General features: G+C 32.6%; 1 long non-coding RNA gene across 1 annotated transcript; it reads right to left on the bottom strand.

The window, feature by feature from the left end:
• Positions 1 to 2,572: 2,572 nt before the first annotated feature.
• Positions 2,573 to 5,713, bottom strand: LOC130962105 (uncharacterized). Its single transcript, XR_009079721.1, has 3 exons — positions 5,649 to 5,713; positions 5,448 to 5,528; positions 2,573 to 2,643 (listed from the first exon to the last, which is right to left on the bottom strand). It is a non-coding gene; the product is annotated as an uncharacterized LOC130962105 (long non-coding RNA).
• Positions 5,714 to 16,640: the final 10,927 nt, after the last annotated feature.

Genomic DNA, 16,640 nt, shown 5'->3' with positions numbered 1-16,640 from the left:
TGAAAGTTGTGAAAATATTATTTCAAATTATATGATAGACAAATTGAAGCTTCCAACTGAGTTACATCCTTATCCTTACAAGTAGCATTGGTTAAAGAAAGACAATGAAGTCAAAGTGATAAAGCATTGTTGTGTCCAATTTTCTACGAGTAAATACAAAAATAAAGTATGGTTTGGTGTGATGTCATTATGATGGATGTGTGTCACTTATTTTTAGGACCTCATTGACAATATAATTGCATAGTTATTCATGATAGTTTCAAGAACACATACTCTTTTATCAAGGATAGCATGAAGATTATATTAACTTTATTACAATATGTAAATGGTAAAAAAAAGTCAAGTTGAGCTATACTTTTTCACATCTTTCAAGACCAAATGCACTCGTCGATGGTATCTTCCACTATTACAAGCCGAGCTTTTTTCAACCCAAGGTGGATAATGCAGGAGCTCTTTCCAACCCAGAGATAATTATGCAGGAGCATAAATTTTATGCTTGTGTTGATTGAAGTAATCCAGTTTAGTTTGTATTATTCTGGTGTGTAATGTATTAGTCTCACATTGTTTAGTTTATGAAAGTTTTTCTCTCCCCAACTAATATAAATAACTCATTACCCATGTACTCCTTCTTTACTTTTCAAGTTGAGTTGATTGAGATATATTTATAAAATCTCTAAACTTGTTTTTCTGTTGACTCTTTTGAGAGTAAGAGATGTATAGCCAACCAAGATAGATTTTTGGCTATTTTACCATAATGGAATTATTAACATCTCCAAATTCAATTTGGTGAGCCAAACAATGTAATGGCATCATATGGTGTATATACTTTCTCATGAGACATACATTCTCATAAAGCCAGTCTCATAAGTAGTCTTCTTACACTTCCGACTCAAATAGAGAGTGGATGATTCACCACCCATCAGTTTGAAAGAGGATATTATAACTTATAAGTAATGAAGGAGAGAAGCCAGCTAAGTAGGGGTGATAAATGGACTAGCCGACTCCACCATAAGCTCATCTCTCAGCGGGCAAGCCCATCCCGCCTCGCCTAACTTAATGATTTGAAAACACAACCCTACCACCTCATATAATGGCAAGCGGCCAGGATGGTGGGCTTAGCCCGCCATCACATTTTTTTATTTTTCAAAATCATAAAATACATGAAGAGAATAGAAGCAGGTCAGAGACAAAACAAAAGTGGGTAGACAGATACGAGCAGAAGCGACGCCGACCAGAAAAGGTGAATGCAAGCAGTGGCGATTAAGGAGATAAACATAGATTCAAGAAGAATAAAAGCGGTAGTGGTAGATCTTAAAGAGGATGAAGCAATGGCGAGTAGCGCTTGATAAGGGGGGAGAAGCAGCAAGCAACAATAAGGCGATAGCAAGTAGAAGCGAATCAAAAGAAAAAAAGGGGTAAACGAGAGAGTAATTTAAAGACTAACTAAAGAGAGGGGAGAGGGTCTTTTAAAAAAAGAATAGATGGAAAAGAGAGACGGTCCTTAAAAAAAAGAAGAATAGAAAGGAGAGAGAAGTGTTGTAAAGTTAGAAGAGTGGAAATAAAAGAGGTATCGAGTTGAGTTGGATTTTTCTTTTTTTTTTTAATTGAAATGAATATTAGATTTGTGTGTTGAACTAAAAAAATTACAAGAGAAATAGTGTAACACCCTACTATACTTAATCTTATGCTTAAGTCATAAGATCGAGATAGCATGGTATTACGACTTCTAAAAGTAAATTTTACTTTTAGAAGTCGTAATACCATGCTATCTCGATCTTATGACTTAAGCATAAGATTAAGTATAGTAGGGTGTTACATTATGGTATCAGAGCCGGAGCCCGAATCGATGTGCCAGTGAGGGCGCTGGGCTTCCTTAGGGGGTGGATTATTGTAAGGTCCCACATCAGTTGGGGAGGAGAACGAAGCATGTCTTATAAGGGTGTGGATACCTCTCCCTAGCATGACGCGTTTTGACAAGTGAGTGTGGGGGCTTCGGCTATCATCCCTATCGTCAAAGGCAAAATCGTGAGGCCTTGTGTGCCAAAGCGGACAATATCATGCTAGCGGTTGGTTTGTGTTGTTATAAATAGTCACCTACTGGGCTTGCATGCCCTCTCCATCCCGCAAAATCATGCGAGCTAAGCGAACTTGTCTTGTTTTGGCGATCACAAATGTTTAACCTAGTCCACATCTTTTTGGCAAGTTAAGTAAACTGGCCATTAAGATGGGACCTGTTTATCATCCTTACAGTTTAATTAAGTACAAGGTAGTAAAAATAGTTAGTAAAAATTAAACAGTTATTTGTGATTCAATAATTGTTAAACTGGTAAAAATTAATCACGTACCTTATACTACTAGCTAGTATAAATTGTAACACTCACTATAATAATTGCAACAATCATTCTCTCTCAATATAAATTTGATTGTTCTCTCTCAAATCCTATAATCTCTCTTTATTCTCTCAAATCAATCTCTGATACCTTTAATTGAATAATTTCACAAAAAACATTAACAAACAAAACATACACAAAAATCGTGCACCAATATTACAAATATTAGGAAGATGTTTGCCTACCTTTATGTGTCTGAAGATATTTTGTCGACAAAATTAGCTCAACACTACTAAATTCTGTATGTATGATTCTGCATCAAAGATAAAACATGAAAATTTTTCAACAGCAAAACTATATATGTAATAATCACTTGGTACTTTATATATATAATAATTGGTCTATTTATCTATTTGTCTATACATGAATACATTATGAAAATATAGAAGATGACATTATTATTTGGTTACATGTATAAAATGATGTAAATTTATCCATGCCATAAATTAAATTCTTTTTCATATTTTATGTGATAAATCTTGTTACAATGATAGATAAATATAGAATACAAAACATTATAGAATTGTAAAATAGCACATATAAAAGTTGAATATTAGACACATCAAAATTCATTGTATCTTACTGAGTTTGGCTCTAAAATTAAATATTGCTTAGGTTTCTTTATTTTTTTAATAGTTGTGTGTCTTGGACTTTAGGTGTTTAACTATTTTGTATATCCTAGTCTTTCTATTGTGTAATTTAATATTTTGTCTTTCTTTTAAGTGTTACGTGTTGAATTCTAATTAAGGAGTAAACTATTTATAACAACGATCATATATTAGGATACCAGTCAACTACAGTCAAATAAGTAACAGAGTTGTAAAAAAAAAAAGATAAAAAAACATCAAAAATCACCCCAAATTATCCCATCCTCCCTCACTTTCACTCTCCTTTTCCTTTTCTCTCCAACGCAGTTACCTCGTTGCCGCAACCGTCATCATCCCTCGCCATCCTTACGAATTAATTATTGTCGCGTCTGCGACGATGTTCTACCTCTAGTCGCAATTCCTGCAGGTCTGGGTTTCCTTGCCTAGTGTAGTTGTTGATATCCAGAATAACGTTGCTACCGCAATGTAAAAAACACCCCTCGCCATTAAATACGCTATTCTTGCCTCTAGTCGAAGCTTTTCATAGATTCCAATGTTCTTTTTCAATGATTTTACATATTTTTTTTGTTAGATTTTAAATTTTTTTTTTAGTGATTTTGGATGTTTCTTTGCGGAGATTCTTTTCAATTATTTTAGTTTTTTTTGTTAGATTTTTTATATTTTTTATTATAAAGTTAGCTGGTTTGTATAAAGTTGACAAGAGGGGATGTTGTTTACCTCAACTTTTTCTTGTAATAATTGTTTCACTTTTTTACTATGTTCAAATTTTATATATATAAAAGAAAAAATTTGGATGTTTTTTCATTATTTTCTTTTGTTATAAAATTATTTCTCTTAAAAATTTAAACTGATAAAAGGAGATATATGAATAATTATATTTTTAATCTCCTCATACAAGAGTGTCTTTTTAGATTTACATAAATTTTTGTATAGTTTTTTTTTATTTGTTTTATACTATACTATATCAAAAATTTATTTTTCCTAAAAATTTAAGACAACAAGAGAAGACACATAAATAATTATATAATTAACGTTCATAAAAAGGGTCTAAACAATAACCTTAAATGGTTATATAAACAAATTAATGTATGCTGTTTTAAAATTACATACAAGTTTGTTGTAACAAAATAACAAATCAATAAATAAACAGCTACAATTGACATGGTTCCTCTCTTACGAATTAGGATATAATAATAATAATAATAATAAATTACAAGAAGAAAATACCAAAGTTGAATTGCACTTTTTTTTTTTAATGTGTAGGAATCCACACTCTCCTTTCGTTACAAGCCAGCATAGTGTTCACCATCTCTCTTTGTATATATGATGTGTTTTATTTCCTGAACTCTTAGAAAATCAACGAGATATATTTATATGGAGTTATTTAAATAAAGATGTCTAAAATAATTTTTTTTAAAATATTTTTTAATAATTAAAATTTAATATGTATAATCAATTAAATCGTATTAATTTTTGTTAAAATTAGGCCAGATAAACTAATTTAACTAAAAAAATAGTGAACCAAATTTTAAATTAGACTAAATTAATTTTTTTTATAAAAAATGACTACAATACCCTTATTATAGAAAATGACTAAAATACTTTGATCTTATTATATATATTAATTTTGAGAATTCTAAATTCTAGTATTTTTTTCTCTCCCATCATAGGATAAGATTTAGAGATTTTAAAATATATATAATATGGGTATTTAGTTATTTTTTATAAAAAGAATATTAATTTAGACCGGTTCAAAATTAATTTATTAGTTTTTTGGTTAAACTGATTTGTCCTGTCTAATTTTAATAAAAATAACACAATTTAATCAGTTATATGTGTTAAATTTTAGTTATTAAAAAATATCTTTAAAAAAAGATATTTTTAACATCTTTATCTAAATAACTCCCATATTTAAAATAAGTGGGAATATTCATCTTCCTATTTAAAACAAGTATTTATTGGTCGGTATACCTAAAATTCATATTATACCCAACGTAAAAATATGGAAACTTCTAAAAAAATAATAGTCATATATATAAAATAAAAAACTAAGAACATGTATAAAAAAAAGTGAAAACATAAAAAAAAAAGTAGGTAAAACATTTGGATATAATATTCAGATGTATAAATAGGTTTTTTTTAACTTATATATTATTAGACTTTTTCTTTGTGTAATAAACACTGAAATTTTTTTCAGAGAACTTGAGCGTGGCGCAGAGGAGAGGACAGAAGTTAGGAAAAAGCCTGGCCCAATAAAAGACAAAAGGATTATTTAAGTTCTTTTTCAAGCTGCTATATATATCCATGCCCAAAATTTAATAAAAAAAAATATTTTGGTAGCCCTATAATCATATAATAAAAACAAAACCTTTATTTTACACACACACACATACATACAAGGCACTTAAACAAAATAATAAAAAATAGAGTAGCTAGCATAAATACTTACACACAAGCATGCATGCTTCTACTCTCCTTCCTGAGTGCAAGTTCTCTTCTTGAGTCTTAACAAATCATCACCCTACATTGGCTGCATATTATATATATATAAAATTATTAACACATATTTGATATGAAGAAAGAATATGTGGAAATCAAAGAATATGATATATGAGATTTTTTTTTTTTAAAATGAGTTAGTTTGTGGTACCTTTTAATTTGAACTCTCACCTTTTGCATCATAGTCCATAAACTCCATATAGTGGAAACACAACTAACTATACAACATTAATATAGCAAAATTTATCAAAGCAAGCAACGTTATTAATATATAGCAGCCTCATAAAGACAACAATTCAATTGCAACTGCAATTGCTGCAGGTTTATAAAAATATAATAATTCAAGTGGTAAAAGTTACTGACAGGTGCATGCATTCATCCATTAAATTTTAACCAAAGCTCAAATACATTGATACTAATAATTAGAGGCTGCTATGCCTCTATATGTCCACATACATTTCTCTCGTGAATTTAGAATTAATTAATATAAACCATTGAAAAGATAGTAGAAATTTTGCATTTTAAATTTCACTAATTACAAGGGACAAAAACTAAAAGAAAAAAAAATTAAATTATTAAAGAGGTCTAGTTATGAATAGGTTGCACTTGTTAGTGAAGAAACATTGAACATTGTTAAGTTTAATTTGATAGTAGCATGCATGCATGTATCCCAATGGAGTGATATCATAGCAATCTATATATGTATCTATTATTTCTACTTTTTCGTTGAATTCTATTGAACATAGAATAATAATAATAATTTGTAAGTTGAGGTCGTATGTAACAACCTGAAAGTGAAGTTAGATTCGTGAATCTATCTTTTGAAATTAAAATATCTTTGTAGGTAGTGACATCGTAAACAACAATAATTTAATATGAAAAGCGCTAAGTATGATAAATAAGAAATTGAATATTGTATTTGTATATGTAATAAGAGCTTACCTTGGAGTTCTGAGTATGTGGCAAAGAAAAATAATGATTTCTTTTAACGTTGAAACTATTGAGTCATTAATGATTCTTATATTCTTGAGTCTAGTTTTTATTTTAAAAATTAATACATATAGTAATTTGAAAAATGTATTCAAACCTGTAATCTTTTTAAAAGTTTTTAGCCAATAAAATTTTAAGTATTTAAATAAATATTTAAATTATGAAGAAAAAGAAAAATAATATTTGTAAATCTAAATTGATACTTAATTTGTTGTACATCTATAATAATCATATAATATAATTATTAATTAGACTATAATATTTAATTACCTACTTATATTATTTTATATTTTCTCAATCTTTGAATCTAAATAGACCTTTTAAACATAGTTGTCAAAACTGAATCGGTAATCAAACCGGTCAAGCTACTGGATTACTGAGTTATTGGTTCCACCGGTAGATCACTGGTTGAATCGGTTAACCCGGTCCTATGTAAATAAAAAATAAAAAATAGTAAAAAATTTAAAATTAAAATTTAAAATACATATTTTTACAAACATTTTAAAAATATCTAGCTATTCTAAAATAATATGAAACAGAAATAATAAGTATTTTATTAATTTCACTCTATCATAAATATTTTATTTTATTTTTATATTAAAATAATAATTATTTTCAAATTTTAATAATTTATTAATAAATTTATATCTCTTATACTATTATATACTACAAGTATTTATTAAAAAATAAGTGAATTTATAATTGTTGTTAAATAAAAATATAATTAATTTAAAAATAAGTGAATTTATAACTAAAATTAAAATCAATTAAATAGAAGTAAATATATTTGATAAAAGATATCTATATATATAATAACTTGTAACTATACTAATGAGAATTGTGATAGCCTAATGGTTGTGACTTGCTTTTTTTTTCATTGAGAATAGGGGTTCGAACCCCACCCTATCCATTTTGAACAATTTTAATTTTCAGCGATTCGGTTGGACCGGTTCACACTGATTCTCTTTTTTGTTTGGTTTAACTAACGGATCGGACCGATTTAGGGTCCGATTCACCAATTTTTTGGTCAAACCGGCCGGTCCGGTCCGATTTTGACAACACTGCTTTCAAATGACAAATAGATAACAATTTAACTTACGTAGAAGTAAGGGTAAAATGCATATATAAATCACATATTACACAATTCTACCAAAAGAAAAAATATTATAAAGATCTACCAGAAGGATATTTTCATGTAAATCGAATGAGTCTCATTCGAATTACACAACCGAATAGTAATTCGAATCAGTTAAATTTGAATTAAAAGTGATCCACATAAATCGAATTGAACCAATTCGAATTATTCATGTAAGAACGTTCCTAATAATTCGAAACAACTTGTTTCGATTTACACTTATAGGTCTCCTTATATAATTCGAATTTGGCTTATTCAAATTACGAAGAACAAGTAATTCGAACTAGGTAAATTCGAATTACTTAGGTCCCAACATATATAAATATGATATGAACGTGAATAGGCCCATGAGAGTGAAACACAATGGCTAGTAAGGAGAGTTTTTTAATGTTAGTTCACTATAGAGGGTCGATTAAGAAAAAAACACACTCTGGTATTAAGTTTACTGACAAGGATATCCTTAGTATTTTTCTAAAACCTACAACAAGCTTTGCTGAGTTCCTGAATTCTATAATACAAAAACTGGGGTTGCAAGGCGTGAAACAGGTTGAGAAGTTATTCTATCGCATTCCGATTTCAATTCTGCGATATGATGTGAAGTACGATTCATTTGTCATTGGGAGTGACGAGGATTCGGAGGTTCTATTCCATTGTCATCGGCAGTTTCTCGAGGTCAGGACACCTAAGCTGTTAGCCAAACTTGTAGATGTGGTCTTTAGCTCAGATGGTTAGAACCGAAATACCCAAAGTCCAACAACGGCAGCCTATTCTAGTTCAAGGCCTGTTGGTGCATCTTCATTCGTGCCTGTGATTGCACCTCAAGTAATGGTGGCTGCCTACCCGTCCTTCACAGCTGATCTCAACCGCAGTGGTGATGGAGAAGTTGGTATTATTAATACGGTGCCGATTTTATTACAGTGTGGGGCACCGGATGGTATAGACGATGTATTGCCAGATGATGATGACGATGATAATGTGGAGCCGGACATCATTGCCGATGATAGTGGTATTGACATAGCAGCGAGTAATCCTGCTAGGGCTGGCGGAGCGTCCAGCTCAGGGACTCAGTAGTACCCCCCCCCCACACTTTTCAACGTTGGACTTGGATGCCATGAGACAGGAGGGGGTTCCTGGCGACCCTGTTGGATTTGGTGCCAGAGATACATATGGTACCGGAGGTCTAGCAGAGTTTTAGGTTGGTCAGCAGTTTCAGGACAAAGAGGAGGCTGTGTTAAGCATGAAGACCTATAGCATCCAACGCAGAGTACAGTACAAAGTGGTGGAGTATGATTATCGTAGATACTTTGGGAAGTGTAAGGAATTTGGCAACGAGTGCACATAGTTGATTAGGATCACTCTCCGCCAGAGTAGAGGTATTTGGGAGGTAAAACAATACAATGGACCTCATACTTGTCTGGCCACGTCGATCTCGAGCGATCACAGGAGTCTTGATTATCATGTGATCTCGACCTTCATACTGCCAATGGTTAGAGCTGATGCAACTGTGTGTATCAAGGTACTGCTGAAAGCGACAGAGGCACATTTCGGCTTTAGACTGACTTATAGGAGGGTTGGCTAAGCACAAGGGCGTGGCACAGATTTACGGAGATTGGGATTATTCATACAATGAGTTGCCGCGATGGGTCCTAGGTGTGCAGATGACAATACCTGGTAGTGTTGCAGAGTTGAGGACGAGTACTGTGTGAGTGGGTGGGCAAGAGGACGAGCCTCTGCCATCCTTCGACATCAAGAAGTCGATGTCTAGTGCGGCTCGGGGTTGAAGCTGTACTCCACCAAACTGCGGTAGCACCCGATCTATCTGGTACCACTCTATGACAGCAAAATATATCAAAGTTGTCACGGACCTCCATAACGCCGTATGCTGAGGCTCCAATATCTCCGGATGCACTACCTGAACTACGTCATGAGAGCTATTTGGCATCCAAATAGTTATGAAACGTCATCGTTAAATATACAGTGTTGCTAATATAAGAGAGATTTTAACTATATTGAATGGTTGAAATACTCACATCCCAGCCTGTAAGAGATCTATCCTAAGCCTCCAACTCGCAACAAAAGGTCCCTTCTCGCTCGTTGTAGGGTTGTGACCTGACCACCTGCAATCCAAACCTAGGTTATCATTAAATGAAGCAAACACCAAATAATTGTGACAAATAAAGCATTTGAGTAGAATAGTACCTCGAGGCCAAAGACCAGCCGAACGTATCATGCCCAACGGGTCTGAATCCAGGGAACCGCTAAAAGATCCATGATTGAAGTAGCTGTAACGGTCCGGAAAACTTCACCACATGTCTGTTCGCCACGCGGCACATGCACCGATATAACCATGAGAGAGCAGCTAATCCCCAACTGTACCCACCCATGTCCTCAAGTCTGGCTACATATGGTAGCCACATAATGTGAATGCGAGTACCGGACTTGTCGCCAAATAGCTGAGTCCCCAACAGTATCATGACATAGGTTCGGACATACCTTCTAACGGTGGCTTCATCGGCCCCATCAAGAAGCTCTCCGAAAGTCTCTTGGAACTAACTGCATTTCACTACGAACTTGTCGATGCAGTTCACATGAGGCAATACACCCAGTAGCTCTTCTTACCACGCCCAAGCTGAGCAACCACCCTCGATGTACGTCTGAAAATCTATCAGGCAACCACTGACATATTGTCCATCGATCAGTAGCCCTAACTGGTACGTCATGTCCTACAATGTAATCGTGCACTCTCTGAATGACATATAAAATATGTGCATCTCCAGACGCCATCGCTCCATGAATGCACTAACCAGCAGCTCATCTTGTAAGAATCGGAGTTTTCACGTAAAATTGCTTTAATAAAATAATAATTTAATCGCCCAGAATAGGTTCGAAAATATAGAAGTATTCTTTTTAAAATATAAAGGTAAAATTTGAATTCAGTGAATTTTTCTGAGTGGAAAAATGTATCTTTTATGAAAAGTTTTTGTAAAAACGCGTACCGGTACTTAAGCCAGCAGTACCGGCTTTAGTTTGTCCAGTACTGCGTATTGAGAAAAATAAGATTTTAAAAATTGAATTTATTGTTTTAAAAGGACAAAAATAATTTAGAATTGAAACCCGGACACTAATCTTAAAGGTTTTGGTCCAAAATGGGCTAAACGGGCTAAGAACGCTAACGAGTTGGACCAGTCCCAAACCGGTCCCAAGGCCCAACATATATAAGTGAGTTATGATACCATTTGGCCTCATTTTTCAGAAACAAGAGAAAGGGGCGGTCAGAAGAGAGAAGAGGGGTGATTGGGATTTCACTATTCACCTCCTCCTACAAAGCTCCATAACTTTTGATCTGGAACTTCGATTGACGAGACGTTTGCGGCCACGCGAAACTCTTGTCGAGCTCTTCACTTGTACTTTTTATAGTAAGAACTTGTGTCTCATGCTCCAGTTTCCTGCCCTAGCTTTTGTGCATTTTTTGTTATAGTTTTTTAGTAGATTTTGTGATTTTGGTTGTTTAAGGGTGATCTAGCATTGGAATATTATTGGATTTTTCCCTAATACTGATGAGTAAGGTAAGGTCTCACTAAACCCCTTGTGTTTAGTTATTTTGTAAACCCTAGGTTTGATGTTTTGTATGTTATATGATGTTAGATTATGGTTTGGTATTTGTTGGAGTGAGCTTGATTGTTTTGAAGCTTTGAGTTTGAACTTGGTGTTTTGAGTTGCATGGGAATCGGCCAAGGTATGGTTTCTCCTTTATGTAATATGTAATATTTCGTAACACTTAGGCTAGTGGCCTTTAAGATAGGATTGAACGAAGTGGTTGTATGATTTATTGTATGTGATTATATGTTTGATGATAATAATGATGATATGGAGTTTTTGGAATGTGTGGTATATGAATTATGATGAAGGTTGAGTGGGTTGTATGTGGGGGAGTATGACTATGAGGATAACTTGATGGGCATTGGTGTTGATTTTGATTGATGATGACTATGAGTATTGTTAATGATAAGTGTTGAAGGAGTTGATAAGTTAGGATATTAAAGGTTGGATGTTGTATAGTTGAATTATGATGGAGTTTAGGAGCTTTGATGTGATTTAGGTTGAATTTAGATGTTGATGAATAATGATTTTGACGGTGTGGAATAGTGTAATTAGGTTGTTATTGATGGTTAAGTTTGAAGAATGAATGGTATAAACTTTTGTGTTGTTTTGGTATTATTTGGGTTGTGAGTAGTTTGGTTGTGAATTGAGAGATTTGGTGAAGTTGAGTTTTTAAGGTTTTTGGTAAAAATGGATTTTGGGCCAACTTTAGTGGATCATATTTTGAGCTACATCTTTGAAATTGATTGAATTTTGTATCAAATTAAAGATAATTCAAAGAGCTTTAAAACAGTATAGATTTTGTGGAAATCGAAATTTTATAGGAAAAGATATGATCATTGGAAGTTGGTATAAAAAATCTTATTTTTGTGATGTTGCAGAAATTGTGAGTTTTGGTTTGTGTGCGCATGCACACTGCTGTGTGCGTGCTCTGAACAGGAGCCATGTTTTTACTTGTGCGTACGCACACCATTGTGTGCACGCACACCCTGTAAATTTTTGAAAACGTGCGTACGCACACTCTGGTGCGCACGCATACACAGGGATATGCCTACTGTTGAGAGCGTTCACACACTCTGGGCGCGCACACACTCTGTGAATTTTGCAAGTTATGCGTACGCACAAGATGGGAAGTGCATTCTGTTGAGGGCGTCCGCACGTATTCATGCGTGCGTACAAAATGGAAAATTTTACTTGGTGTGCGTACGCACACCTCTATGCGTACGCACACATTGAGAAAACTCTTCTGGGCGTGCGTACGCACAACCCTAAGCATACGCACAATACCCTGTTTTTCAATGAAAACCTTGTTTTTAACCGTTTTACCTTCTCGGCAAGCTTGCAAACTTCCGTAACACTTGTTTGAAATATTTTTGCCAGTTTTAGGGTCTTGAATCAAGGAAAAAAAATAATAAATGAATAAAAAGGTTATTTTAGTTACGAGTTTAGAGCCGGTGACATAGGTTTTGGAAGGTTTGTGTAATTTCTAGCTTGAATTGGTGAATGTTAAGTTGTGAAGTATATGGTTGAAGAGATTTTTGAGAAATTGGAAGGCTTATGATGAATTTGAGAAATTGAAAACCAGTAATGGTTATGATGAATTAAGAACTTGGAAAGGAATGAGAAAATTATTGGATTATATGAGAGTGTGCAGGGCCTATATCCCTGGCGTGGTAGTTTTTCTGCTGCAAGAGTGTGCCAACCACTATATCCTTGGAATGATTTATGGTGAGACAGTTGTTGTTGTTTCCTTCTCTGCTGCATGAGTGTGCAGGGCCTATATCCCTGGCGTGGCAGGAAGGCTACATCTGGGAGAATGTGTCGGGTTGGCATTTATAGACCGACAAGTGGTATCACGAGCCAATAGGACAGACATTCATTATATGCATCTTCTATATGCTTGTTTTCTTTGCTTAACTTCAGTTATGCCTAAATGAATCACATGTCTACTTGCTATTTGTTTACCTGTTGTATGTGTATATTACTTGTGCTTTACTCGTCTGCATTACCTGTGTTTTCTGCTAGGATTGAAGAGGTTCGATAGGCGGTGGCGAGGGGATCGCATGGAGGTTAGGCTGGCAAAGGCTGTGGGACAGCAGTGCTATGATAGTTAAAAATCCCTTAAGTTAGAATACCCTGTTTACAGTTTAAGTTAATTATTTGTTTTAAACTTGAACATCTGTATGACTGTATCAGTGTGAAGTTCTAGGATTGTCTTTGGTATCCCGGAACCTTACATCTTATATACTAGGCACTGCTACCATACTAAGAACCTCCGGTTCTCATACCATATATTGTTGTTGTTTTTCAGATGCAGGTCGTAACCCACCTCAGTGAGTTGCGAGATGGTGACAAAACGGAGTATGGTTTCATCTTTGTTTTATTCTGCTTTATTTTGATATAGTCACTTTCTCATCCTTTGTATTTATATGACCTTGTTGCCTTAGAGGCTTTATTTCTAAAAACTTTAAGAGATAGGTTGTTGCTGTTTTAATCTTTAAAACTCTATTGTATTCAGTTTGACTAGCCGGCCTAAACTCTGCAGGCTATGACTAGTCCTCTTTTATATATCATACTTATATATATCTTGTTTACTTTAATTATTACCTTGTCTATCCTTGAACTATCTACAAGGTTTTATATATATTATGTCTTGTTCGTCCATGCCTACGCGTTTAGTTATCGTGTGTGAACACTTCGCGGTTTGTAATTCCGCTTTAAGCGATTCTGAGCTTTACTCCTTCATCGGACTTCTAGTTATATAAATTCTTGGATACATATTATATATTATAAACTTCAGAACTGTCGTGGCACTTTGTTATCCTCTGATTTACGGCTAGAGGTATGGCTTAGGATAACGGGGTGTTACACATCCAACCTAAACCAAGTCTCGTTCATCCTCGCAAGATGGTATAAACCGGCCATCTGCAAGTACGAAACGATCCTCTCGTCCAGGTGCATACCCTGCTGACATCGCATGCTCGTGATACATCAGTGGGGATGCATAAAGAACGTATCAGATTGTCTCTCATCTGGGAACATATTTATACATCATCGACTAATGCATATCTTAATCCAAAAAAAAACAACTTGTATGCATCCAAATAATGTTACGCGTTAAAATGGAATATAACATTATATATACATCAAACTGGGCCTAATAAAAAAATATTTTCTTAAAAATACAATAACATTAACATAAAAATTTACTTCAATGACTACTATTCATGTTAACAAAAAAATCTTACTTTACATAAATTTTACTTCCCCGTTATCTTTACTACTCACACACTTCTACTTATTTGTAATCACTATCCAAATTAAAAATTGATCTGTCAAACGTCTAGAAACTAATAAATCACTGATATAACCACTATCTAACTTAACAACGGTAAATAATGACTACCATTATAAGAAACAACAAACAAAAATATAAAAGTAACACATTAAATCCTATTTTAAAAGAAAAAATGTGCATTAACCTCTTCATTGATGATACCAGCTATATGGGCGACTCCATCCAAACGATAAAGTCGGTCCGGATTATCTCCCATCAGCAGAATATGATGTTGAACACTTTGTTGGAGTTATAGGGAAAGAGTTTTCTCTGGGATTTGGTAGGATAGGGGTTTAGAATTGTAGTTAGAATGAGCTCAATTTGAACTCTATATTTATAGAGAAAATTTAGTAATTCGAATAGTGTAATTTGAATTACCTTGGGCTGCCTATTTCGTGGGTAAATCGAAACAGCCTGTTTCAAATTACCATCTGTAACAAACTATGGACTAATTCGAATGTGGCTGAGTCGAATTAGTGTGGCTATAGTGCGTGTGTAATTCGAATCAATCTGATTCGAATTACCCTAAAATTCTATGCATGCATAATTCAAATTGGTTTAATTCAATTTATGTCGATCACTTTTAATTTAAATTTGACTAATTCGAATTACTATTGGGTTGTGTAATTCAAATGAAACTCATTCGATTTATATAAAAATGTCCTTCTGATAGATTTTTACAACGTTTTTTGCTTTGGTAGAATTGTATAATATTTACCTCCATTTAATTTATATATGTATTTTATCCTAAAAATAACATGATACATAACAGAATATATATATATATATATATATATATATATATATATATATATATATATATATATATATATATATATATATATATATACTTCTCCCATAAATTGTAGTGGTCTGGTTTGGCTATCATTATAGTTGTCTGTATTCGAATTCATTATCCATTATCTATTTATTTATATTTTCAAATCCTTGGGTATTGGTGACTTGCTTAATTACTTCCCTTCAATATCATTCTTAATTTTTGGTAAAACAATTTTTTTTTTCAGTAAGCAAGTGATTGACTGTATATTGAGCTATTCTTTTTTTTAATAACAATTTTAAAGAGAAATTATTATATCTCTCTAATGTGTCAAATATATTGAAATTTAAACAAAAAGGTACACAATTGATTAAATATTTTAAAATTTTTTAAATTACTTCATTTTAAAGAGTTGTGAGAAATTAATTGATTATTCTAAAAAAGTTAAATAAATATCACTTAAAATTTTTAATCATTTGTGGTACATACCAAATTAATTTAATATTCAAAATATTTAAACTTAAGAGTTAAGTCTAATCTTAATTCATGACAAAAGGAACCACAACTATCAGAGAAAAGTAGTTGTTTATTATACTAAATTCTTTGGTTAAGGTTTTTTATTAAAACAAATAGTAACACACAATTTTCTTAAACAAAAATAAAGAGTTACATCTTTCTTATATTGCAAAAATTTAGAAATGCCTCGGTGATAGTTTGAATTGGTTTACAAACAAAATATGTGTAATAAATTTTCTTATTTATTCCGTTAGCATTAGCAATAAAATATGACTAATGTCAGCTGTTTGCACTACCAACGAAATAAATAATATGGTGTAAAAATATAAAATTTTAAAAATAAACACATAAATATGCAAGTATTGAATTTATTTTATTTATTTAAAAAATATTTTAAAATTATTTTTTTGTTCAAAAATAAAAATATATTTCATCAAATTTTGTAAATAAAATACAAGGTCCATGTCAAGACAAAAAACAATAAATAATGAGAATCTTTTAAATAAATCAGACTTAAAAAGAAATTTAACAATAAAAAATCTTTTAAAATTATCTTATGGTCTTTGTAAGTAAACAATTGAATTTATACTCAACAATGTTATTTGTACAAAAAAAATGATGCGGCATTCATAACCCTTTTTGCATTGCAGCCAATCTTATAATAGAGGATCTCAATGAGAAACTTCAAGTCGCTTAGATAATGAACTCAAAATAAAAATGAAAAGGAATTTTTAAATAATTTAAATGGTTTATTTACGAATATATGTAATTTGGGTGATATTTATAA

This window comes from Arachis stenosperma, chromosome 2 (assembly GCF_014773155.1).
Source record: "Arachis stenosperma cultivar V10309 chromosome 2, arast.V10309.gnm1.PFL2, whole genome shotgun sequence".
NCBI lineage: Eukaryota > Viridiplantae > Streptophyta > Magnoliopsida > Fabales > Fabaceae > Arachis > Arachis stenosperma.
The sequence above is the reverse complement of the archived record's forward strand: the minus strand, read 5'-3'. Positions and strand labels throughout refer to the sequence as shown.